The sequence below is a fragment of the Anolis sagrei genome, chromosome 1, assembly GCF_037176765.1.
Source record: "Anolis sagrei isolate rAnoSag1 chromosome 1, rAnoSag1.mat, whole genome shotgun sequence".
In the NCBI taxonomy this organism is placed as follows: domain Eukaryota; kingdom Metazoa; phylum Chordata; class Lepidosauria; order Squamata; family Dactyloidae; genus Anolis; species Anolis sagrei.
In genome coordinates, this window is record NC_090021.1 from 196151177 (window position 1) to 196176810 (window position 25634).

Genomic DNA, 25634 nt, shown 5'->3' on the forward strand with positions numbered 1-25634 from the left:
AAACAAAACACAGCTATTGTGTGAAAGTCTGTAGCCTACGAAAGGAAGTTGTCCTTCATAAAAGACAGCCCTAGTTGGGTCAGGTCCCTAAGTAGCTATTTGCCTGCATTTTAAAAATGTGATGCCCAGAATTGGACATAGTATTCCAGGTGAGGTCTGACAAAATCCAGAACAGAGAGGCACCATCACTTCCCTTGATCTAGATACTATAACTTTTCTGATGCAGCCCAAAACACCATTGACTTTTTAAGCTGCTGCATTACACTGTTGTCTCATATTCAACTTGTTGTCCACAAAGACTCCAATATCTTTTTCATATGTACTGTTGACGAGCCAGGAATCATCCATTCTCTATCTTTGCATTTCATTGTTTCTGTCTAAGTGTAGTATCTTACATTTGTCCTTGCTGAAATTCATTTTGTTAGTTTTGGCCCAGCTCTCTACTTTGTTAATATTGTTTTGAATTTTGTTCCTGTCTTCTGGAGTATTAACTGAGACTATACTGTAAATACATAGATCCCTGTAGGGGCTTTACAAGTGGCAGCATGACAATACAGTATTCATAAACTGCAAGAAAGACCGATTTGACTTGTCTGATGTTTCAGTCCTTCCAGATGATTGGATATTAATCCAATATGTGTGTATCCAAAGGTATGCCCCACTGAATTCAATGGAATTTACCTGTACGTAAATGCTGGACTGCAGCTAAAATCTATTTTTTTTAATGACCTAAAGAACATTTTAGTAAGTTTGTGGCTTCATTTGCAAGGACTTCTCAAGCATTAGCCTTTTGTACACCTCACGTACATACACATTTGTTTGGAAAGACTCCATACATAGTGGAGATCACAGTGGCCTTTGTTTACATGCAGAACATCCAGAGTATAATCTCTGAAATCTCCAGTTTTAAAACTACATTTTGCTTGAGATCCTGGAGAGCCACTATCAATATAAACTATATAAACTTCTCTGAGTTGCCCCAGGGCTGAGAATAGCGGTATACAAATATAGTAAATAAATAAATAGTAAATAAATAAACTACTCATAGATGAATGAATAGGCAAAATGTATCTTCCTTTGATTCTCTAATCCACAGTTATTCTCACTGGAGTGGAATGTACAATAGCTGCTAAAGACAAGGTTTTCCTCTCTTATTTTGACCAACGAAGAGGCAGACCTTAATGACCACTGTCATAACGCCCTCCTAACTGATTTTGCTGACCACAGGTTGAAACAGGAGCTTTGATTTTGTGCAGTATGTCCTAACATTGAATATTCAGCATGGAATATGAAATGGACTTGATGGTCCTTGTGGTCTCTTCCAACTCTACAATTCTATGTATAACTTTTGAATCAAATGAAGAACTGCTTCCCCATATCCATTTCGGCTTCAGGGGTCCACCAGTTGTTCATGTTTTGTTCCTTTTCTTTCTCTTTTTACTGCCACTGGGCCTTTCACTGATACTGACTTAAATTAAATGGTTCAGAAAGATTCATTTCTCTCTTGCTAGAATCCATAATGAATTTCACATCCGAGTTAGTACAATTTATAAACATCAAAGAAAGGTCAAAGCCCAGAAGTGTTCCTAATGGTATTAAAAGCCTCATCTATGTAGGAAGATTCCTTCATTTTACAACCCTGCATTTATTATGTTGCCATTATGTATAACATATTGATCTTCCACATTCTTCCCATCAATATATTTTTACAACTATGAGCAATTGTCAAGAAATACACTCATCTGCTCTCCTGTTTTGTCTCTGTTTTTTGCTCAGCAAGGGATGATGATGATGATAAACTGCTGTTTACTTTGTCTGTTGTAGACAGGCACAAAGGCAGCTAGGATTGACTAAAACAGAATCCAAATATTTCTCAATGAAGACAGCTTTGTTTCTTGCATTGTTTGCTGCCAACATGCTGCTGTCATTGAACACAAATAATCTGTATTTCTCCAGGTCTCCTTCTCCATCTTACCAATGGTGCTAAAAATTCCAGCTAAACAGAGAACAAGATGAAAAAGAGAGGATGGGCAGCTCTAAAAAGACTTGTAAAAAGGAGCCACTTTCTCAAAGGATTTGTCAACTAAAGCATGTCTGTATTATCAAAACATAAATAATATAGTTATTAAATATATTTAGTTTACTGTATATTATTGTTATCAATCTGTTAACCACTTACAATTTTAAAATGGGCCCTAGATAGTTTTAAAAGCCATTTTATAATTTGGGGATATTATGATGATGATGTTTATTTATACCCCACTTTTGCTCTCTACAAAAGAGACTCAAAGTGGCTTACAGTAAAACCAAATGAAATACAATTTAAAGCCTAAAATATACAAACATTAATTAAATATTAAAAGTAAATGGGTCAAACCTTTAAAACGATTAAAAACATAATTAAAGCTAACAGCCCAGCACCTCCTGACCTGATCTTCAAAACCCCTTTCTTTAAGAACTGGTATTGTCTCATTATCCAGGCGGAGGCCACAAGGGGGTGCTAGAGAGAGGGAATGGGAATTGGCAGGGAGGGGGAGGAGGGGAATAACCAGCAAAAATGGGGAAAGTTGTTTTCCTCCTTCAACTCCCCCCCCCCATAAAATGGACTATCCTTCTCTCTCTAGGCCCCCTTTTTGAGTCTGCTTGGATAATGGAACAGTACCGCCTGTCTGAATAAAAAGGTTTTAGCCTGCTGCCAGAAATGGCCATTATGGCATCTTGGCTCCATCATTTAATCGTAATATAAAGCAATATACTGTCATCTCCATAATATGTATATTCATTTTTGTTGTTGATGTACAACAAATCAGCAAGGCAGTCCAATGCAGACTCACTCTAGAATAAATTCCATTAAATCCAGTGTGATTTACAAGCGAATGATTATCTAGAGAGGTTAGGCAGGTGCCTTATTACTGACCTTCCAAAGGCAGGTGAAGACATTTATGTTTCAACAGGTCTTTATGGGTTGATGGTTTATGAGAAAAGAGCTTTTCAAAATGTGCTGTGATATTTATATTTGTTGCTTTCCTTTTAATGGCCAGGCTTTTGTTGCTTTTAATGCTGGTGACAGTTAAATTATATTGTTAACTTTTATATGTTCTGATTTTTAAACTATCTGTTTAAAGTTTTGTTTTGTAACCAAATATAAAATGCATTCCTTTTTCCACCAAAGCTTCAGTACAATGTTTTAATCAGAAACACAACAATTTTTGACTTTTTTCTAACAGTTTTGAAAGCCTTTTAGCAGTAGCATTGTATTTAAGACCAAAGAGAAAAATGTGTGCACACAAGCATATTGATGTAGTTCTTTGTACAGAAGCAGTTTCCTGCTGAAGAGGCAAGCATGTGACACTTCAAATAGGTTAAAAGTAGGCTAGTCTGTTTGACAACTACAATTTCTAAAATGAAAGAAGGTACTTGTTCATGCTCTGATAAACTGGGCAGGTTCTTACAGGTATAGGTTTTTTTTGTGTCAGGAGCAGCTTGAGAAACTGCAAGTCGCTGCTGGTGTGAAAGAATTGGCCATCTGCAAGGATGTTGCCAGAGGATGACCGGCTGTTTGATGTTTTACCATCCTTGTGGGAGGCTTCTCTCATGTCCCCGCATGGGGAGCTGGAGCTGACAGAGGGAGCTCATCCGTGCTCTACCCGGATTCGAACCTGGGACCTGTCGGTCTTCAGTCCTGCCGGCACAGGGGTTGAACACACTGCACCACCGTGGGCTACAGGTATAGGTGATGCATCAATAATCTCTAAATGTTTAGGATATGTTAAGGGCCTAAGTATCTGTGAGTACGGGTTCTTTTTTCAGTGCATAACTCTGAGGTCACTAGAATAAGTGTTTTTGCTATTCCCTATTAACTTCTAAACGATTTCAATGAAGAACAAATAAATTGGGACAATTATAAGTTATTCATAGATTAACTGCAAGCAAAGTGATTAGAGGTGCCAAATTATTCACTGCAAATTACTTGCCCAGCTCTTGTTAATTATCTGCAAGTAGCAATTCCAGCTTTGCCATTTGCAGTCTCCAATAAGGGACATTAAGGGTCCAGTGAACGGGCAAAAGGGAATCCAGCAACTTTAAATAACTTCTCAAGAAAATTAGGATATTATGAAAAAAAATAAAAGTATATTATATTTAATTGCTATGCCAAAGGCTCAATTTTAAAAGTGTAATGTTCCTTGCAATATTGCTTAATAATTAGTCAGGGATATTATTTGTCCCTTAGTTGTTATCATAAAAGAATCTCATATAATGATTTCACTTGGTGCTACAGAGCATTGGCAGAGTTTTGGTCACATTAGTAGATTGGGCACAGTCCTATCTTTTTCTTCAAACTATGATATGAATTATTGTGTTCAAAAAGGATAAGAAGGTGATGGTAACAGGTTCATTTGGGGGGGGGGGAGGAAAAATGAGGAAAACATTTACTGTAACTTCAATGTACAATCTTTTGTGTGGTGTATGTAATGACTGTTGGAAGTTTAGAAATGTTGCTTCTATAAAGGTAAAGGTTCCCCCTTAACATTAAGTATAGTCATGTTCAACTCAGTAGATAATGCTCATCTCCATGTCTAAGACGAAGAGCTGGTTTTGTCAGTAGACACCTCCTGGGTCATGTGGTCAACATGACTACATGGAGCACCGTTACCTTCCCGCTGGAGCAGTACCTATTGATCTACTCACATTTGCATGCTTTTGAACTTCTAGGTTGGCATAAGCTGGTACTAACAGCAGGAGCTGACCCTGCACCCCATATTCGAACTGCTGACCTTTCAGTCAGTTAAGTTCGGCAGCTCAGTGGTTTACCCTGCATAATTTATGCATCCCTACAAAAATGCAGAACAAACCAGAAACAAGCAACTAGCAAAGGATTTGTCTGTTCATTCTCAATAGACTTACACATGTTATGTTTGAAAGAGGCACATCAACAGAAGAAAAATGACAAGGCCTCTCAAAAAACCACAACTGATCAAGCAAAATTTGGAGAAGGGACTAAGAAATTAGAGAACAAGGAAGGTACAAAAAAAGAATGAAAGATAAGAGTCAAGTTGCTGAAGGTTGGATGGAAAGGAAAAAGTGAACAAGAGAAGTGTGGATGCCTAGATTCTCCAGTTATGAATAGCCAGAACATCAAAGCATCCTAGTAGTTTTTAAATGCCAAGAACTGCATAGCTATTTTAAGTTTGTGCCAAGGAAACCTTCCTCCCTCACCACACAAACAAAAACCTGCCCAGTGTAAATATAATGATTGTTTCTGTGGAAATCATATATGAAGTTCCATTGTATTATGCTGGTTTTAGCTAACCAATTCCACAGAAAGTCTCAGAAAGAATGAATTCAAGTGTGGTGTCCTAAGATTTTTTATGCTCAGCCTTCCTCCATGGGTTTTGCTATTACATTTTAAAGTTTCTGAAAAGATTTACACCCGTAGGCATGAATGATGCACATTTCAGCATTACCAAATAGTCACCTTCCTTTTTAAGGTTGCTAGGAATAGGGATGACTGTGGCATCTGGGCTGTCTTGGCAACAGGTAGAACCAAGACTGTGTCACGATGAAGTTCTCTGGCCAAATGCTGAGCTACTTCACCCTTGAATTGTGAGATTTCATGATCAAGCCCAATGCTGCAGGAAGACTGAATTTTGTCAAAGAACAGCATCTATTTTCTATGACTTTTTTGTGTCAGAAGTGACTTGAGAAACTGCAAATCACTTCTGCTGTGAGATAATTGGCTGTCTGCAAAGATGTTGCCCAGGGGGTGCCCAGGTGATTGATGCTTTACCGTCCTATGGGAGGCTTCTCTCATTTCCCTGCATGAAAAGCTAGAGCTCGACAGGTGGGAGCTTACCCTGCTCCTTGGATTCGAACTGCGAACCTTTCGGTCAATCAGTCCTGCTGTCACAAGGAGCCACTTGGGGCTCCTTGTCTATGACTGTACATGGGGTTGAAGATGCCCTCTCTCTCCCTGAAGAAAAGTACACCAATGGCACCTCAAGCCAGCAAAAACTTAACTCTTCCTTAATGTAGGACCAAAACTAGAAGAAATGAAGCCTCTGATTCATTACTAATGTTCTCAACTTTTGGAGAAACTTTACTTTTAAAATGTATATTGCCTGAAGTAATTTCAGCACCTTCCTCTCCCCTCTGCCAGTAGTTTTGCTGTTTTCTAATCTACTTTTCACCTGCTGCTTCATATTGAACTAAAGTGCCCAAGAGGGATGATGATCCAAAATAGAGAATCAGCTGTCCATATCTTATTCAGGAAGATACTGATCTCCTTTTGGGATTATTTAAATATCAAAAGGAAAGTACGTGATTGTTGTATTGTTAGAGGCTTTCACGGCCGGAATCACTGGGTTGTTGTAGGTTTTTTTTGTGAGCTCTGACCTCACAACCTATTAGGATACCTGCTATAAATGCAGGCAAAATGTCAGGAGAGAATGCTTCTAGAACATGGCCATACAGCCTGAAAACCTACAACAACTACAGGATTGGTTTGAAGAGACCAAGAACAGAGGACCATTTTTTTTAAAAAAATAAGAATTTCCTTCACTTCTAAGTAATTAGTGACTTTTTATGATTATTCCTGTTCTGGATACTTTATTCATTCTCTTAGCTGATGCAGTTCAATCAAGAGAAGGAGAGAAAAGAGGAAGGATTAAAGTACTGTAATTCAAAGAGCATTTCAGCCTTTGAAACAGCTCTAATGTGAGAACTGCTTTTTTCAGCTCATAGATATAATTGGTTATATTCCAAAAGCAATGACACAGAGTGATAGGACAGCATCAAATTCAGTCCATTTGTAATAACTATTCTTTTTGCATAGTATTTTGGATGGGATGCTATGAGAAAAACTTTTAACTTGGGACATTCTAATCAAGGTGATTTACTGTAACTGTGCTCAACAACAAACTTCGTCGGTTTTGTGTACACTATAAATCATTCTGCTAAATTTTCTCTCCAGTCTCATCTCTGATTCAAAAGTTTTGACTCTTGGGGGAGCCTCATCAAAAACCTCCATAACATCTCACAGATGAAAGAAGGGTCATTTAACATTTTTTCACACATTTCTTTTGATCAAGTCCTCCCGCTTCACCTGTTTCATTACTGCTAGAGGCTATTTTGTACCTTTTGGGACCTCTCCTTTTTTGACAGCCCATATTGCATAAATTTAAATGCTATTCTCAGGACTCACTTGGTAAAAAGAATAAATAAGTGTCAAACCATACACTAGCAAGAGTTCAGCATAGTGATTACCATGTTACATTTTGTACACAATAAGTACTTTGGGTTGTTGTAGGTTTTTTGGGCTGTATGGCCATGTTCTAGAAGCATTCTCTTGTGACATTTTGCCTGCATCTGTGGCAAGCATCCTCAGAGGTTGTGAGGATGCTTGCCACAGATGCAGGCAAAATGTCAGGAGAGAATGCTTCTAGAACATGGCCATACTGCCCAAAAAACCTACAACAACCCAGTGATTCCGGCCATGAAAGTTTTCAACAATACAGTAAGTACTTTCATCCTGTTACTTGTTGCCATGTTTGAAAAGTAAAAAATAAAATAAAATAAGGAAATAATATTTATTGAAGTGGGATGGAATGTAATAGGATGCAGAATGATGGAAATCATGACCCCCCCCCCCATCCAAAATCTTCAAAGGACTTCTTGAAGTTTTTCAGATCTTTACACCAGTCCATTAGTAGTGATGCATGAAAGCACTAAATCTGCTTACCAAGCAATAAAAACCTTTACTATATATGGCCACATATATATGGCCACATTTACTGTGCCTGTCTCCAAACTCATGCTATTTAGATCTTTTTTAGGGACAACCTACATTGTGTTAAGATTTATGGACAAACCAGGAGGCTTAATGTTGTCATTCAAATGTAATTAATGCACCCACTTGCCAGAGCCGACACTATTGTTGCTAAATCCTCTATGGTAAGTTACAACACTATTTGGGGAAGTACCTTCTCTTTCAGCAGATTTAACAACATGGAGCGCTGCCAGTTAGCTCATTTATAGAGTGCTTAAATTGCCAGGTTGTATTGGAAGTGCATTTCCAAGAGTCCCCTTTCACAACATAAAACTGCACATAGTTGCGACTGGTAGGAAGCGTACAGCATACTTTCCCCTTTCTGCCTGCCCTCCACTGGCATCCACATTCCAAGCTTTTATAAACATAACCGTGGGCAGTTGCAAATGTCTAGGATTTGCTGCAGACTATTCTTGGAGGATATAGGCCAATTCATTCAAATTCACATCTACTATAAAATTCAGATTCAAATGTATAATAAAAATGCTTTGTGTATGTAGGAATTCATCACATGTAAAACTCTCTTCAGGAAAATACTGGAATTCATCATAAGACGAGCTTCATAAGAATGTAGTATATATTACGATATTCATCACGATATATATACTACATTCCCTTTCTCTTATTTCCATGTTACATGACTTTTCAGTGTTCAGACTGTGTCTTCTCCTGCCTTTCACTAAATATTTTGTGCTTCTAAAGTGTACTGATAATGCTGATACAGCAGTTACAAAATATTCGTTTTATCTCTAATAATTTTTATTTCTAGAAGTAATGCCGTAATTTACATTGTTCAGGTCCCTCAGCTTATCACTTGGAGCACACAACCCCCTTACGCAACTCCACTGCCTGCCAGTCTGCTACCGAGCACATAAAACCCCAAATGATTCTGTCCCTCTCCCTTTATGAGCCAACTAGGAGGTTAGGATAATCTGGGGAGGCCCTGCTCTCAGTCCTACCTCCTTTGCAGGTGCAACTGGTGGGGATGAGAGACAAGGCCTTCTCAGTGGTGGCACCTCATCTATGGAACTCCCTCTCCAATGAAATTAGATCAGCCCATTCTCTCTAAGGAAAAAACTTAAGACGTGGCTCTGGGAAGCTTTTGACAAATAAGTGGAGCATTGCAATTAAGTGACTATGAATTAATGTGTTGATAAATGGAATGGCCTTGGATTACATTTTGGATGATGTGATATTAATTGATGTTTAAATCATTTTTGTTTAGTTGTTTGGTTTTAAATTTTAACTGTGTATTGATACATGTATGTTTGGCATCGAATTGCTGCCTGTTCTAAGGTAGCCTTGAGTCCCCTCCAGGGTGAGAAAGGCAGGATACAAATATAGTAAATAAATAATTATCTGATCTGATGAGGTTGTAGAATCCTTGTTTTTTTTCTGAATATTTATTTATTTAGAACATTTGTATCCCGACCTATTCTCGACCTCCGAAGAGGGACTCAGGGAGGCTTCCAACAATATAAAAACACCAATTAAATACTCCATTACATAAAATGTTAATAAATATACATTTAAGAATAGTTTGGCAAGTTTAAAATGTGCTCCAAATCAGTCCAAAAATGTGGCCCTTGCAATCTCATCTAAGCCAATACAAACCATCTATTCTGTTAATGCTTGCTCTCACAGCCAAGTCTTAAGTGTCTTGCGAAAAAGTCAGGAGGGAAGGGGTAGATCTAACCTCTTTAACCTTCAGTGTGTTGCTGTGATTATTCAGGGCCACTCTCCACATTACACCCAATGCGCAGTGAACAGCTCTACCTCTCTTTTTCCTTTAAATAACTGCAGGTGTGAAGTGGGGCTGATTCTCATCAGGAGGGCAGTTTCCAGTGAGGAAAGACTCCCTTCTGTAGTGCAATTGGAAGGTTTTTCCTTCCGTTTTCTAGCTGTTGATTTTAGTTCTGATGTTTGTTCTGAGAAGGGAGAAAATAAGCCATTCCTCCTCATATCCTGCATTCTCAAAACGTACTATCACCCCAAACCTGTAATCACTGAAAAGGAAAACGAGAGATACAGCAATACATTTCATATTTCAGGTATCATATATCTGGCTATGAGAAAACAGAAAGCCCTGGTAATCAGATGACAAGGATCCCCCTGGACTGCCTGTAAAGTATCTTAAAATGTCCAGATCCACCTGGAGTCTAAAAAGAGGCAGGATAATCAAATACAGCCACCACACCGTTCTTCAGCGAATATCCCACGCGAAAGAAATAGCAATATGTTCCACAACCATTATCTTAATAATCCTTGCAATAACCCCAAAACTGTTGTGGTTTCTGTGTGCCTTCGAGGTGTTTCCAACTTATGGCAACTATAAGGCAAATCTATCACAAGGCAGGGGTTCAAGCCCTCATTTCCAGAGTCATAGTTCAATGCTCAAACTACCACATTGGGTCTGTACAACCCTGATAGACTGATGTTAATGCAACAGGGACTATAACTTCTTTGCCTAAGCTGATATCTTCATCTAAAGCTGATCTCTTCATCTTTGTAAGCCACCTTGAGTCACATTCAGGCTTGAGAAAGGCGGGATAGAAAGTCATAAATAAATAAATAAAACTGAAGATGACAGCTGAACCTCAGAACTTCAACTGTCTAAAACAGTGGTTCTCAACCTATGGGTCCCCAGATGTTTTTGCCTACAACTCCCAGAAATCCCAGTCAATTTACCAGCTGTTAGGATTTCTGGGAGTTGAAGGCCAAAACATCTGGGGACCCACAGCTTGAGAACCACTGGTCTAAAAATTGTTGAACTCCAATTCTCATCGTTCCAAGCCAGTTTGATCAATGATGGGTTATGATGGAAATAATTCTTCATCCGCATTTAGAGTGCATAAAGTCTCTCACTTCTGATCAAGTCCATAAGTAAGTTTCTTATCATTCAGAAACAATACAAGTCATAACCAGAAATACTCTTAAATGTCAACTTAGAGAGGTTTTGAAGCTGATATTAGAGGAAAGGACCTGTGTGGCTGAAATATATGATTGACTGTAGTGTTTTTAAATGGTTGCTAACTATTGCTAACAGCTTGGATGGCCATTCCAAGAAAATATACTTTATTGAATAAGTAATTCATTTATTATTGTTCCTTCTAGATAGAGAGAACTACTATCTGGAAGAGAAGATCGGAGAAGACAAGACAGAGAGGTGGCCATATGTAAAGATGTATTTAAATATCAAAAGGACTGTCATATAGCAGATGGAGGAAGGTTGCTTTCTGCTGCCACGGAAGATAGGACCTGAAGCAGTGGATTTAAATTACGAGGCAGGAGATTCTAAATAGATAACCTCCTAACAGCAAGACCCATTCAACAGTCAAATAGATACCTTCAGATGATTCTCCTTTGTAGGAGGTTTTAAGTAGACATTTGATGGTTCCTTCCTAGGCATGCTTCAGCTGTGAATTCTAACACCGAAAGATAGTTGGAATAGATCACTCTTGTAGTCCTTTCTAACACTATGTTCCTATTGTATAATTCAAAATATGTTTTAACTTGTTAAATTGTTTAATACGCCTTTCGTTTGTTTAAAACTGTCAGTTTTGTTTTTAAAACTGTAAATTGATTTTATTTGTCCACATTGGTAGAACTAGTACCCACAGATTGATTTATTCACTTCCAACAAAACAATGCATCTCTAGGCATTTTCTAGGTCCTCCAGCATGACTCCATGGTATTCCTGGGCCTTAGGTTTTGCTATCATTCACAATGTTATGTATCCACACAAAGTCCAGAAATGTATCTCCCATGTATACAGAGACTGTACAGTACACTATGCTGAGATATGATTGTATAGGGTGGGATGTAACTGTTTTAATATCAATAGCAAAACCAACAGAAAACAGCAACAGCCAGGGAATGCTCATGAATTTGGATCACCTGTTTTAGGATTTCTTGTTCTGTGGGATATAAACTACTTATATTTTCTTTTCTTTTTTTACACGTTTGTATTGCTCCTCCTTCCACACTATTCTTAACCAGTGGATCAAGAGTATATTGATTTCTTTCCTTCAACAGATGTGAGTACTTTCCATCAGTGTATGCTAATGTAAATGTAAAAATTGCTTTCAACTCACTTTGGGCTGGGTTAAGATTTCATTCTAATTTTGCCTTATTAGCTTTGGTCTCTTTCGCATTACATAATAACTGCTCTATCCCTGTGATTTATTCTTTCGTAAGGGACTTAGAACTCCCTGCCACAAATCTGAAATGCTTCCCCAAACTACAATTCCCAGCATTCTATAGGATGCAATTGTGATGATTAGAGTGGGATGGAAATGCTTTACCTGTCTCGTGTGAAAAAGATATTTCCCTAATAGTTGCCAAGCAGCTAAATGAGAACTTTGAGCAGACTGTTGAAAAGTGGAACATTGATACTTGGGCCTGAATTCTCTTTTGGCGTTGTTGTTGTTGTTGTTGTTGTTGTTGTTGTTGTTGTGTGCCTTCATGTCATTTTAACAAACCTATCATGGGATTTTCTTGGCAAAATTTGTTCAGAGGTGGTTTGGCTTTGACTTTCTCTATGCCAGTATAATTAAAAACATACAAATGGTTGAATTTTGTCAGAGATTTCGTAAGTGTAGTTCCTGGTGCAGCCATTTGTTCCACAAACACACAGCCATTTCCCAAGCTTTCTATTGATGGACATGGAGCTAATGAACCATTGCACAAGAGGATTGCATAGCTAGTTGCCCAAAGGTAGAATCTAATGTTACCATTGACATATACTTCTGCTATGCCAAAAGTGTCTAAGATTGTGGGTTGGGCTTGTATGTCTCCAAAACAGGACTTCATGTCTTTTCTTATATAGAAAAGCATTATTATACTGATTTTATGTCACATCTACTCCTTTCTACATAGAGGAGGGTTCATTGGCTAGAGGCATAACATAACAAAAGAGTGTTGTGTCTGTTAGTTTGTGTGTATGATGACCTACTTATTGCAGTCTTCTCGTAAATATCTCCCCACTCTCCACCCCACCCTATGGACTCTGTTTCTTTCTGGTACAGCCAATGCTAATACTTTGCCTTGTTGAGCCGTCTCTTCGGAATGAGTTTTATACCTGGGTGCTCATAAATCATCCAGAAAACCTATTCTGTACTAGACATATTATAGGGGAAATTATCTTTGCAGTGACAGAGGAGAAGTGAAAATCTTGTCGGCTGCAAAGAAAATGCCAGACAGCCAGCTAGTCACCGAAGGCCATTAAATCAGATTTTAAGCATTGTCCCAACAGGGAAAAATCAATCTGGGCCAAGTCCTTAACTTTATGACCTAAAGGCTTTCAAAATTATCAGTAAGCAAGTTGCATAAATTGTAAGAAACACCATGTAATATTCAAAAGCAACATTAATATCTCTGCTTCATTTTTCTAAATCATCTGCATAGTTTACACACTTTAAATCACACTTAGGAAAGAACAATGGAATGAAACAAGTATACACTATATATGTTATCTAATCACAAATGCCAGTAAGATTTCAACGTTAAGCAATGTTGAACACTTCAAGAAATCTGAACGTAGTTGTCTTCCACAGTAGATAATATAAAACCCTGGCATGGGCCCATGAAGTTACCTAAAGAGCCCCTGGTAGCGCAAAACCGAATCCAGGGAAAGTGGGTTGAGCTTCCTCTGTCAGCTCCAGCTCTCCATGCAGGGACACGAGAGAAGCTTTCCACAAGGATGGTAAAACATCAAACATCCAGGCATCCCCTGGGCAACATCCTTGCAGACGGCCAATTCTCTCACACCAGAGGCGACTTGCAGGTTTTCAAGTCGCTCCTAACATGACAAAAAAATGAGGATATCTGACTAATAGCGTGATTTCTTTATCTTATCAGAACTGTCATTTTTAAATACCCATCCTAGTCTCCCTAAGTGTTTGCCAGAGCTTGGAAAGGTTGTCTTTGAGACAAAAACTCCAGGAATGTCACAGGAAATTATGGGACTTTTAATGCAAAAACCTTTTCATAGAGCAGGTGTTTGTTATTCGAATAAAATTAACACTATTAACCCCCCACTCAAGCTTTTCACTGTATTTTATAATGGTTACATGTACCAACAATGGAAGGAAAAGGGAAGAGGGACCAACCAAGGGCAAGATGGATGGGTGGTATCCTTGAAGGGACTGGCATGACTTTGAAGGAGCTGGGGGTGGTGATGGCCAACAGGGAGCTCTGCAATGGGCTGGTCCATGAGGTCACAAAGAGTCAGAAGCGACTGAATGACTAAACAACAACACATGTGCTGTGAGCCACAAATACATCAATAAGGTCCAGCCTAGCTTATCCTGACTATGTAAGATGTCACCACCAGTTTACAAGTCTATATATCCTTCTTTCAGATTGCTCATGAATGCAGGGGGAGCTTAAAGATTATCAGTACAAGACAACCTTCCATGGATCCAATATATGCAGTTTCACTTATCCACAGTTTTACTTATTCACTTAGGGCCTCCTGTAAAAGCGACATTCTCTTCTCAGTAGCTCCATCAATTGTCCCTTTGGAAACAATAAAGTCTGCTATTATCCACCGTTTCAGATAAACTCACAAGTCTGGGAACATGTCCCCCCTGGATATGGGAGTCATACAGTATGTTGGCAGTTCCCCAAGTAAAAAAAAGTGCAAGTAGAGATTGTCCAGGCATACAACTCATTCCTGATTCAATAAATCATGATTTAATAGATCACAGTTAAGATGCGAGGTCACTGTACACACCAGCTTTAATAAAAGTATAATAGTTTACTTGTTTACTCTGTTTCTCTTTGGTGGGTTTAGTTGCCTTGTGTGCTCTCTCTCTCTCTCTCTCTCTCTCTCTCTCTCTCTCTCTATATATATATATATATATGAGAAAGAGAACAATTATGTCTCTGGCTGAGGCCTGAGCTAATACTTTCAGAGTTGTGACCTAATTAAATGGTACTTCATGGCAAGAGTCCCAAAAAAGAAATTATTTGTACATTCATAGTTCATGTTAGAAATCTCAGGAGTTCTCATTAACAGGAAATTACAGGAGCGCAATCACCAGTGCCTTTGTCATTTGCAGCTAAAATAATCTCTGGAGAGATGCAAAGTATTTCAAAGTCCCTATGATTTCTATCTGAGTCACAGAGGCTAGCACACTGGCCAAGTGCTCATTCACTGGAGATTCTGGACATACAGCATTGCCTGATCTTCAGTGTATTTATTCAGACAAAAAGTCCATCTGGGTTTAGGGGGACTTCCTCCCCCCTCGATATGTGCAGAATGACCACATTCAGGCAAAACCCACAGAGAGCAGCTGGGCAGCTTACCACAGTATTTTGGAAGTCCCTGATTCACATTGCAGGATATAAAGAGCTAGAACAGGAGTAGACAATCAGTGCAACTCAGATGTTTCGATTACTAAGTTGGCTAGAACTCATGAGAGTTGTATTTCAAAGCTACAATGGGGGTCACCAATCTGGAATATTGTGTTTTACTTTCCTCCTTTCCTTTCTTTAACTTGCCAGAAGGGAAAGTCATTGGTGTGCCTTCTATTCTTATACCAACACTTTCAGCAAGGGACTCTCCACATGACACAATTATAGCACTATTATTTCATTTCAACAGCACAGCCCCTGGTGGTGCAATGGGTTAAACCCTTGTGCAGGCAGGACCGCTGACTAACAGGTCAGCGGTTCGAATCTGGGGGAGTGGGTTGAGCTCCCCCTGTCTGTTACAGCTCCCTATGCGGTGACATAAGAGAAGCCTCCCACAAGAATGGTAAAACATCAAACATCTGGGTATCTCCTGGGCAATGTCCTTGCAGATGGCCAATTCTCTCAAACTAGAAGTGAACTGTAGTTTCTCAAGTCACTCCTGACATGAAAAAAACAAAACTGCAGAGTTTCATTTTAAGGAATCTTGGGGTTTAGGGAGGGACATTTACAGAGCTCCTCTGGTGCCTCAGATTGAATTACAACTCTTAGGATAACATGGAATGCAACCATGAAGTTAAAAGTGGAATTATGGTGCTATAATGGTCTAGTGTGAAAAGGACCAAATTTTAGCCTATTGATGGCAATGTGGCCAATAACTCAAAAAGAATCGGGTCAATGTGAGATGCTGGTAGGATTTCACTTAGGGTGCTTCCACAGTGCCAAAATGCGTGTTTTAAATCTGGAGCAAAACATCCTGGGACCTGACAGTGGGTCCACACGCAGACCTGTCAGTCCTGGGAAATGGTCCCCTGCTGTCCTCACATTTTTCTTTGCAGTGGATCAAGATAGAAGGCAGATGGGGGACACCCAGCAGAAATTTGTTTAAATCGCTGTTATGCACTGGACCTCATATGTGCACATGTGAATGTCTTAATGTAAATACAAGCAGATTTCTTATCTCTCTCTTCATCCAATCATCAATTCAAGCTCTGTTTAATATTATTAAAAAAATTCAAAAGGATTTCAGAGACTTCTAATTGCTTTCCATTTGCATTCCACCTGTATTTTGGTTAAATGTTGTTTAGCACCCCCCCCCCACTTTTTAACCCAGCTACTGCTGGGCTTTTAGCCATGTGTAGAAGGGCCCTTAGTCCTACGGTGTTGCTAACCGACAGGGTGGTTTCTTCAAGATTCATACCCAAACACTAAATGTTCTGAAAATCCAGGATATATTATGAAGATTATTGTCATAATATGGGATGGAGAGCAGGTTATGCTTTTCTTCCTATACACATTTTAAGCATTTTAAACTAGTAATAATATAATAACTACAGTCAGCCCTGAAGATTTGCACAGAACTACAGTGAATGTGAAAAAGTGGATAAAAAGCTGGGTTCTTCCTAGAGGGAATACCTCTCTTAATACTCCAGTGAACTCTCTAGGAACCTCATCACATGGAGGTCCAGAAGCTGGGGGACAGCAGGGAAACCATGGGACAGTGCCCAGCTTTGTCCCATGACCACAGTTGGTCAGGGGCTGCCATCCCAATATGTCTGGTTTCATCCCATCCTCCGACTTCTTCAATGAGGAGATGGGTAGATAGTTTTTAGTTAATTTTACACCAATATGTTGTATCCTCACTAAATTGTAGTGGAAGGATATTGTGTGGCTCAGGGGCTGCCTTGTGGTCTGCTTTTGCAATGATACATCAAATCCAGTGTATTTTTTTTGACTCTGTTCTCCAGACTCTTTGGCAGATGTCTTTTACCTTACTGTTTATGTCTTTTTCAATTACGATAGCAGGAAGTAAACTTTGAACCATCTCTATGTGTGCCACATGCTCCATCGCCAAGCTACAGCTTCTCAAAGTGGTGCTAACTATATTCCACCCTGTAAAGAAAATGAAATTCTTCTCAGAAAGAACCTTCAAAATGCATTTTTTCAAAGGTATTAGCAAAGGCAAAACACTGTAGTGTTGCTAGGTTGCAACTGTGAGATTGGTAATTTAGTTTTCTTCTTTTCCAGTTCATAGCATTATTCTAAGAAGTGCCAAGAAAAAAAAAAGACATATAATGGGGATAAATTTTCTTTGTTGGTGGAAATTGTGTGGGAAACAATGAGCAGTTTTGACTAAGCCCTTAAGTTAATAGTAAAACTAATATTGGAAGCGTGCACATTAGTTCACTGCACTTTAGCATTATAAATAGCCATCTCAATTCCTTGAGTGTTGGTCCTTCTGTAATCAAAATGCCATGCAATACAAAAGTTGTCAGCAGACTAAGGAAAACTGAAACCAAGGAGGTTCAAACGTTCTTAGTGAGCATGAAATGCTGGCTGATGGCTGGGGAGGGATTTGAGCACCAGAATCTCCGGTTCTCTTCAGCCAGCTATAAACAAAACCATGCAGTACTGTCACACGTTGTTTGAAGATCCTATTTGTTATACCATTTTTTCTTCCCTGCCCCATCTCCTTGCCCTTCATAAAACATTTCCTAAGCGACCTCAACATTTTGCATTCACAGTATATATTTTACTGTAACTATGATTTTATTTATGCATCCTGCCTTTTCTTCAGTACTGATGTTCATGGTAATTTACAGACTTTGAAAACAAGTGTAAATTAACAACATTAAAAAACAGTAATATACCCACTCACCCAAACATACACAGGAGAGAATTGGCATTTTCATTGACCCTCATAAAGATACTGCTTAATTCTAGACTATAAATTGGCATGAAACAAAGGGGAGGGCGAGATGTTTTGATTTTTCTCATTTTTCAACTTTTCATCTGGTATCATATTACTTTCAGTTTTTATGCACACATTTATACATACCCACAAATATGTCTCCCATTCGATGTAAATGCTATTTATTTCCTCAGACTACATTTTTTAAAAAACCCATCATATTTAGAGCAGCTGTCAGTGACCATTTCTATTTCTCCAATGCTATACTCCATGTGGATGCATTCAAAATTTGTTTTTATTTATTCAAGTTTTGCTCTTTTGAAAATGTCACCAGTGGCGCAGCAGGTAAACTTATTTGAAATGCATTCCTTAATGTTACATATTACAATTGAACAGCTAGGTCATCTGAATATCCATAAAGTCCTGCTTTGCCATTTAAAGAAGTTAGGAAAAGACAATAATATACTGTATTGTTGATTTTTTTTAAAAAAAGGAATGGAAATATAAGATCACTTTAAAACAAAAGATTATTGTATGTTGTTATAATTCTGATATGCAATGTTTAGAATCAGAAAATCAAAATGAATGTGACAAAGAATTTAAAAATCACTCTTAAGCGCTCTTTCAGAAGGAAGCAAATACCTGTCCTTTCCATTTTACAATCTGAGAATTGATGAAATAAAGAGGATTTGTGAACAAAATACAGCGGCTCATTTTGTATAGTGAGCATGTTTATTTTTTGAGGCTCTTTGGATGTGTGTATATATTGTGTCATTGTTCTTTAGATGCTTCCATTTGCCTTATGTCGTTAAAATCAAGCTGTGATTTACAACTATGTAAAGCTTAATAAAGTAATTCCAGAACAAAACCATAAGCAATTACCACTTAGAATATTTTCTTTAAAATTACAGAACTAAATAACTGAGAAGAAAAATACTTCATATATTCCCCAGATGTTCAAAAGCAAAAGATGCAAATGAGCAAAACTTGATATCTCTGGTGATTTTGATAGTTCTGGGGAATTGTTCATTCTTTCTCTACTTCACAGTCTTAGGAAGTGAAAATGTAAAAGGGTCAAATACCCTGGTCTAATTCTGTATCAGAAATTACAAAGCAAGACGGGTTTGATGCATCACAAGCCAGTTGTTCTAATGGTACTCAAACCAAGCACATGCACCTTTTTATGCCTTCAGTGTAGGCCAGGGCTTTTGGGATGCTTTGTTTTTCCACATAGGTGACATCAAATGGATACTCTATAAGGGAAAAATAAATCTACCCAGTAACTAGTAAATAGAAGGCCATCATAAGGATAGACTTTACTAGGTGAAATGGGCATTTTTTTAAAGGTAAAGGTTTTCCTGACATTGTCTGGAGAAGGGGATGTGATGCTCATTTCCATTTCTAAGCCGAAGAGCCAGCATTGTCCATAGACATCTCCAAGGTCATGTGGCCAGCATGACTGCGTAGAGTGCCATTACGTTCCAGCTGGAGCACAACCTATTGATCTACTCAAATTTGCATATTTTCGAACTGCTAGGCTGGCTGAAGCTCACCCAACTCCCAGATTCAAACCACTAAACTTTCGGCCAGCAAATTCAGCAGGTCAGTGGTTTAACCCGCTGCACCACCAGGGACCCTTTTTAAAGGCACTAACCCAAAATATCATATATTAAATAGTTGTTGGTAGACAGTCCAAGTTTCCAATTCAAAACTGCAACCCTGTTTTTATTACATATTCCAAAGGACTGTTCCATCCACAGAAATCTCACAGTGCCAAAAATAAAGAGCAAACAGAGAAAATCAATATTATTTAACACATTTACAATTCCTATTTGAATGCCCTGACTTCTAGCTACCCGATTTAAAAATGTATCTTTGTGTATTTTGACTAATCTGTGTCTGCTAATACCAAATGTGGCATCGAACTGCTAACAAAAAAGGGCTTCTTCCATGTGAATAAAACTTCACTTTTTGAACAAGAATAAGTATATATCACAGGTGGGGTTGGAATGTGTGGGCATCAGGATTTTAGAGATGCTTAGGTGGGGCATGGCTGAAAAAATGGTTGGGAATCAGTGGTCTAGATCCTTAACATCCAATAATATGTAGAGTCGGTTTGTGGTGTGATACCATCACACCATGAATCTGCCATGATTTATCATGACAGGAAGAAGACTAGCTTCTCCCCACAACTCCAGCACTATCTTTGGATACTCCCCCTTGCCCTACTGCAAGGCTAGAAATGATCAAGTCCATTTTTATTGAGTGATAATTTGACATATATTACCAATCACCTGACTTGTCCTTGAAGGAGTTGGGGTGGTGACAGCCAACAGGGAGCTCTGGCATGGGCTGGTCCATGAGGTCACAAAGAGTCGGAAACGACTGAATGAATAAACAACACCAACCACTTCTAAACTGATGTTAATTGAAAATGTGGTGCTGAGTTGAGCAAACGTCATACCTTTTGAAAATAATTTGTTTCAAATCAACTAGAGTCAATCAATATTAACCAGTGTGGTTTCAGCCAGTACGGTGAGCTATAGTTACCTGAAGACAGAAATGAATGTTTCAAAATGTGTTCTTTTTCACATGGTAAAAAGGGTAAAAGAGCGCACAAGCATGGAAGGGTATTGCTAAGCTCATTCCCTATGACAATAAATCATGCATTGTCATACTAGGGATGTACATCTTCATAAATTTCATTCTCACAGGCAGAAATGAATAATTTTTCTCTTTTTTGTATCCTCGCTACAAGAAAGTAATCAAAAACTGCATAGTTTTCAAAGACTATTTGCAATTCATGACAGCTTTCTGGGTTGTTCTTAACTGCAGTAACATCAACATCTACTTATGGCAGTTCTGGGAATGAGAGACCTTTAAGGCACCCTGCTATCAACAGCTTTGCTCAGGTCTAACAGACTCTTCACCTTATCACACTGGGGAGCCCCCCCCCCCCCCATGCTGTTTCACCAGCAGGCAACACTTCCTCCATCACACCCAAATAGAGCAGAAGTGTTGTTTTGGCTCCATTGGAAGGCTGCCGTGTTTGGAGGGAAGGATCCAAGAATACTTCCATTGTCCATAGACATCTCTAAGGAGAACCGTTAACTTCTCGCCAAAGTGGTACCTATTGATCTACTCACATTTGCATGCTTTTGAACTGCTAGGTTGACAGAAGCCAGACCTAACAGTGAGAGCACACCCCACTCCCTGGATTTGAACTGCCAACCTTTCAGTCAGCAAGTTCAGCAGCTCAGCAGTTTAACCTGCTGCACCACTGTAATGAAGTTACAGCTCTATTATTTTGAGAATGAACTCGCTGCAAGTAACTAGCTATTTGTAAGTACTTCGTTCCAGGTTTTGAGGTGGAGGGACACATGTTGCGATAATGTCCTAATGGAGGCTATGAATTATAAAAGGCAAACTAGAAATTCACCGTATGTTTCTTTTCACAGACCAACCTGTCTGCTTCATCTGAAACCGTAAATCAACAATTACTTGCTTTGCTCACCTTTTTCATTTCAAACACTCTATAGGTGAACACAAGCTTAATTTAATTTGCAGCCTAAAAACTCCTAGATAAACTCAAAATCATTCTTCTAATTAGCAACTTTTAAGTGTTTCAGCAACACAGGGATCATTCCATTCTCAGTCAAGGAACAGAGGTAACAACGTTATTATTTTAAAAATTGGATTTCCAAATATCTTCTATAGGACATGGGGGCATGTTTGTTGGGTCTTAGATAGTATTTTGGGATATTTTGAAGAAATAGTTTTGAACAATTCAAAGGGGGCGTGCTCAGAACACATGGAACATTTCCTATGTACTCTCTAGAGATAATTTTGGGGCATTTTGGAGCAAAACAAAAATTGACTCCATGAGTGCACATACAAACCCCATTTTGTAATTTGCCCATCCCTGTATAGACAAATATAAGGCATACTATGAGTAATATCCTGACGGAGACTGGCTCTACCATTGGCAAAGTCAAGCAATTAGCTTATGAAGCTCATTTTGGGTGTCAAGAAAAGGAAGCAAATTGTTCTTTATTATGATTATATTTCCACTTTGAGATTTTTCTTCTCTGGTGCCAAAATAACTTGGCCAGCCTTTAGCACTGTACATCTTGTCCTGGTGGAACAGGGTGTTATTTACTGCTTTGCCTTAGAAAGCCAGACACTTAAGACTAGCCCTCCCTCCGATGCTGAAACACACTTCATATGGGCACCCAGCCTACAACTGTATAGGTTCAGAATGAACACTTGGATGAATAACAAACTGAAATCAACGTGGGCCGACTCTTTTGATAAACGAAGACCCAACATTGTACCAATCAAATGTCAGAAATGATGACTACTGAACCTTCCAGCAAAGCCGTTTTCCATTTCTTAACCACCGTCCTGGTTCATGACAGAACTGATTGGCTTTTTGACATATTCTTCTGCAGGCAGAGAGAAAAAAAATGATCCCTACTCAGGTCACTCTCTTTATTCCAAATCTGTTCAGGTCAGATGTATTCAAAATATTAAATGTTTTATGCTTTGAAAAGGGAGGAGTGCATTAACTGAAATCCACAGGGTTGTGGCATTTATCTTTAGGGAAATGTACAAATAGAATTTCAGGGTTGAAGAACAGGCACACTAGCGCTTTTATTTGTCATAATGTAAGCATGACACAAGGGATTTGCTCTTCTCCCACAGTTAGCAAACTATCACAAAGTTTTAGGAATATCAATGACCTGAAATGACCTGAAATTCACATAATCTAATCCTCAATAACAGTAATATTCAACTCGGGTCTATACTGATGTTCCAGTTAAGCTAATAACATACATTGTACTGTATTGAGAGAGCAGTTACAGTTAGGGTAATATTTAAGGATTACGAACAAAGAAAATAAAGCACAGAAACATAAAAAATTCAGAGCGAGCTATCAGATTTTGCAAAGGAAAATTTCAAATGTATATTTTTTATCCTCTGTTTAGGACATTATCACAACATGTATCTCTGCTACAGAAGTGAGAGATGGGGCACACCACAGGATCAGAGTAGATTTGGAGGTCTCAGTAAGGAAAACCACTGTGGTTGGTGGGGTGTCACAATAAGAGGTACCAAACAAATTATACATGTATGATTTGTTGTTGGTTCGATGGTTGCTTTTATATTCTGTTATAATGCTGTTGTTTTATTCTGTTTTATGCTGTTGTTTATGTATTTTAGTGTGTTGTATTTTAACTATGTTGATCGGGCTTGTCCCCATGTAAGCTGCCCCGAGTCCCTCCAGGGAGATGGAGGTGGGGTACAAAAATAAAGTTATTTATTATTATTATTATTATTATTATTATTATTATTATTATTATTATTCAATGGTCTACAATAGGCCCCATAACAATTGTATTGAGCACACTTCTTGTGGTCCCTCCTCATTTTTTTCCCTGACCATTTTTTCTGCAAATATAAATGACACAAACCCACTAGGCATCTCAGCACTTCTGAATGATTTTATATTATTGTGTAACCTATCAACCCAGTATTGCACTCAAGGCAGCTTACAGCAAAGATTAAAAATAGCAATGAAGTATGGAGGAGACAGGGTAAAGAGCTCCTTTGAAGCTTCTTAGATCATTATTTTCTGATCACTATCGGATTGTGCTTTCAGCAGTCTACTCAGTCAATACAATGGCTGAGCAGAAAGACATAAATTTAAAATTAAATCAGAGTCCAAGATGTAGGAATAAACACAGAACTAAATGGGGATATTCCAATGCTGGGGCAAGAGGCTCCCTTGCCTCCAATACCAGCCCCACAATTAGGCTATGTCAAACTGATGATTTAGAAGGTCTTGATTCCATGTATCTTGCACAAATAGAGGAACAATTACTCTTTCTTCAAAGTAAGAAATCAACCACTCTGGAATTTAATTTTCTACAACTAAGATGAAGATGAAACAGAATTAAGATATCTTTAAAATCACATGGTGATAGGACTCTGATTCCGCTTTAACGCCATGGCTGCATGTTATGAAATCCTGGTTATTTGTTGTTTATGTTGAGACACCAGAAGGATTATCTGGATGAGGAATCTAAATATTCCTCTCTAAACTAAAAATCCAAAGTATGTTGCCACAGCAGTTCAAACAAAATGATTGTGCTATAAATGTGTAATGTGAAAAAGCCACCAATTCTGCCCCAATTGCTTCTCCTATGGATACAGCTGTTCTTAAAGTGAATGCTACAGAGTAAATAAGCAGTCTTTTCTTTTGAGATCAGCATTGTCATGGGGGATGATGTGTATATAGAAGATAATAAGGTTCTCTCTAGTTTTTTTTAAGTTATGCTGTAACAAAGAATATGTCAGACAGAAGAAACCCAAGGAGTGCCACATTAATTAATTATAGGAAAATGCACATTTGTTTTCGGTGGCATGATAGGAGACCTAGACAGGCCTGCACAACTGTAATGAACCTGTCAAGATGAAATCAAAAACCTTACTGAAAGATATACTACATGAACAGCATTCCATTGATCTATTAAGCTAGTAACTCTATAAACATTAAAGACATAAGATTTATTTGTTATGGTGTTTTTTTAGAAACCTGTGCTAGCTTTATCACAGCAATATTTCAGAATATAAACAGATTGGCTGTCTCATGATCTGTTTTAGAACCTTCTCTGGTACTGTTATCAGTACACTTGATGTCACTGCTTAGGACTCTCTTCTCCTGCTTTTGAAAATGGGGGTAGAATTCATCATTCTCCAGACTCTAGAACCTCTTCTATTCACCTATTGACAACATCTCTGAGATTACATCTGCAAGTTCCTTTAAATACACTTGAATGTATTATACAACCCTGGAGACCTGACTTCATTTGGAATAGTCAGGTGTTTCTATACCATCTCTCTATCTTTTTTTGGCCTGCAATACCCTTGTTTATTCTATTTTTATCAAGTAGTGTATTGTTTCTGCTTTCTTTCTTGTTTCTACACAGTGCCCCTGCTGCTTTCTTGCTGTACTTCTTTCTGCAACATCTCTCTTTTCATTATTTTCAACTGGAAGTAAATGGCAAGGCAGGCTTATCTGCCTTCTACCTTTCTCTGATCTGTAGTTCACCCATGTACAGCAAGGGTTTCTGGGGGTAACTGCTGTTTGCCCTGCATGTTGTAGACAGGGGCACATAGCTACAGTAGGATCATCTAGAACAGAATGCTGTTCTTTCCCAGCTCAAACATCTTGCATTGTTTAATGCAAACATGCTGTAAAATAGCAAAATTATCTGTTTCTCCAGCCCTACTTTGATATCCTCTCTTTGCTAAAGATGCTAATAAAAATTTCCAGGTAAATTGAGGACACCAAGGGGGGGGGGAGTGGGGGGGGGCAAAAATAAAAATACTTGGTAAAAAGGACATTATTTTATAGCAGCTTTGGTAATGTAGTTGTACCAGTAGCCTAAATTTACTGAAACTAGTCTGCTTCTGTAGATTTTAATTTTTTCTTGGAGCTATTAAAACATCAGTGACAAGAAGAGATCATACAGGCATCCATCTTTAGTTTCTATCAAGCTTGCTTCAGCCTTAGGGCTACATGAATTATGAAATGACCAGACTTTTCAACTCTATAATCCTACCTTTCAATAACTACATACCTCCCAGCTCTCTATACTTTTATGTCCTGGTTGGTAACTGTGTCCTCTAGATGGT

General features: G+C 38.5%; 1 protein-coding gene across 7 annotated transcripts in view; it reads right to left on the bottom strand.

Moving 5' to 3' along the window:
- The window catches only part of B3GALT1 (beta-1,3-galactosyltransferase 1), a 391634-nt gene that overhangs the window by 283194 nt on the left and 82806 nt on the right, over nucleotides 1–25634 (bottom strand). Inside the window, exon 1 of one of the 7 annotated variants that reach the window (XM_060778427.2) lies at nucleotides 17013–17092. The exons of the other annotated variants lie outside the window; for them this stretch is intronic. The gene's annotated coding sequence lies outside the window, so the exon portion shown is untranslated. Of the gene's footprint in view, nucleotides 1–17012; nucleotides 17093–25634 lie in introns of those variants that run through there. 7 annotated transcript variants of the gene reach the window in all.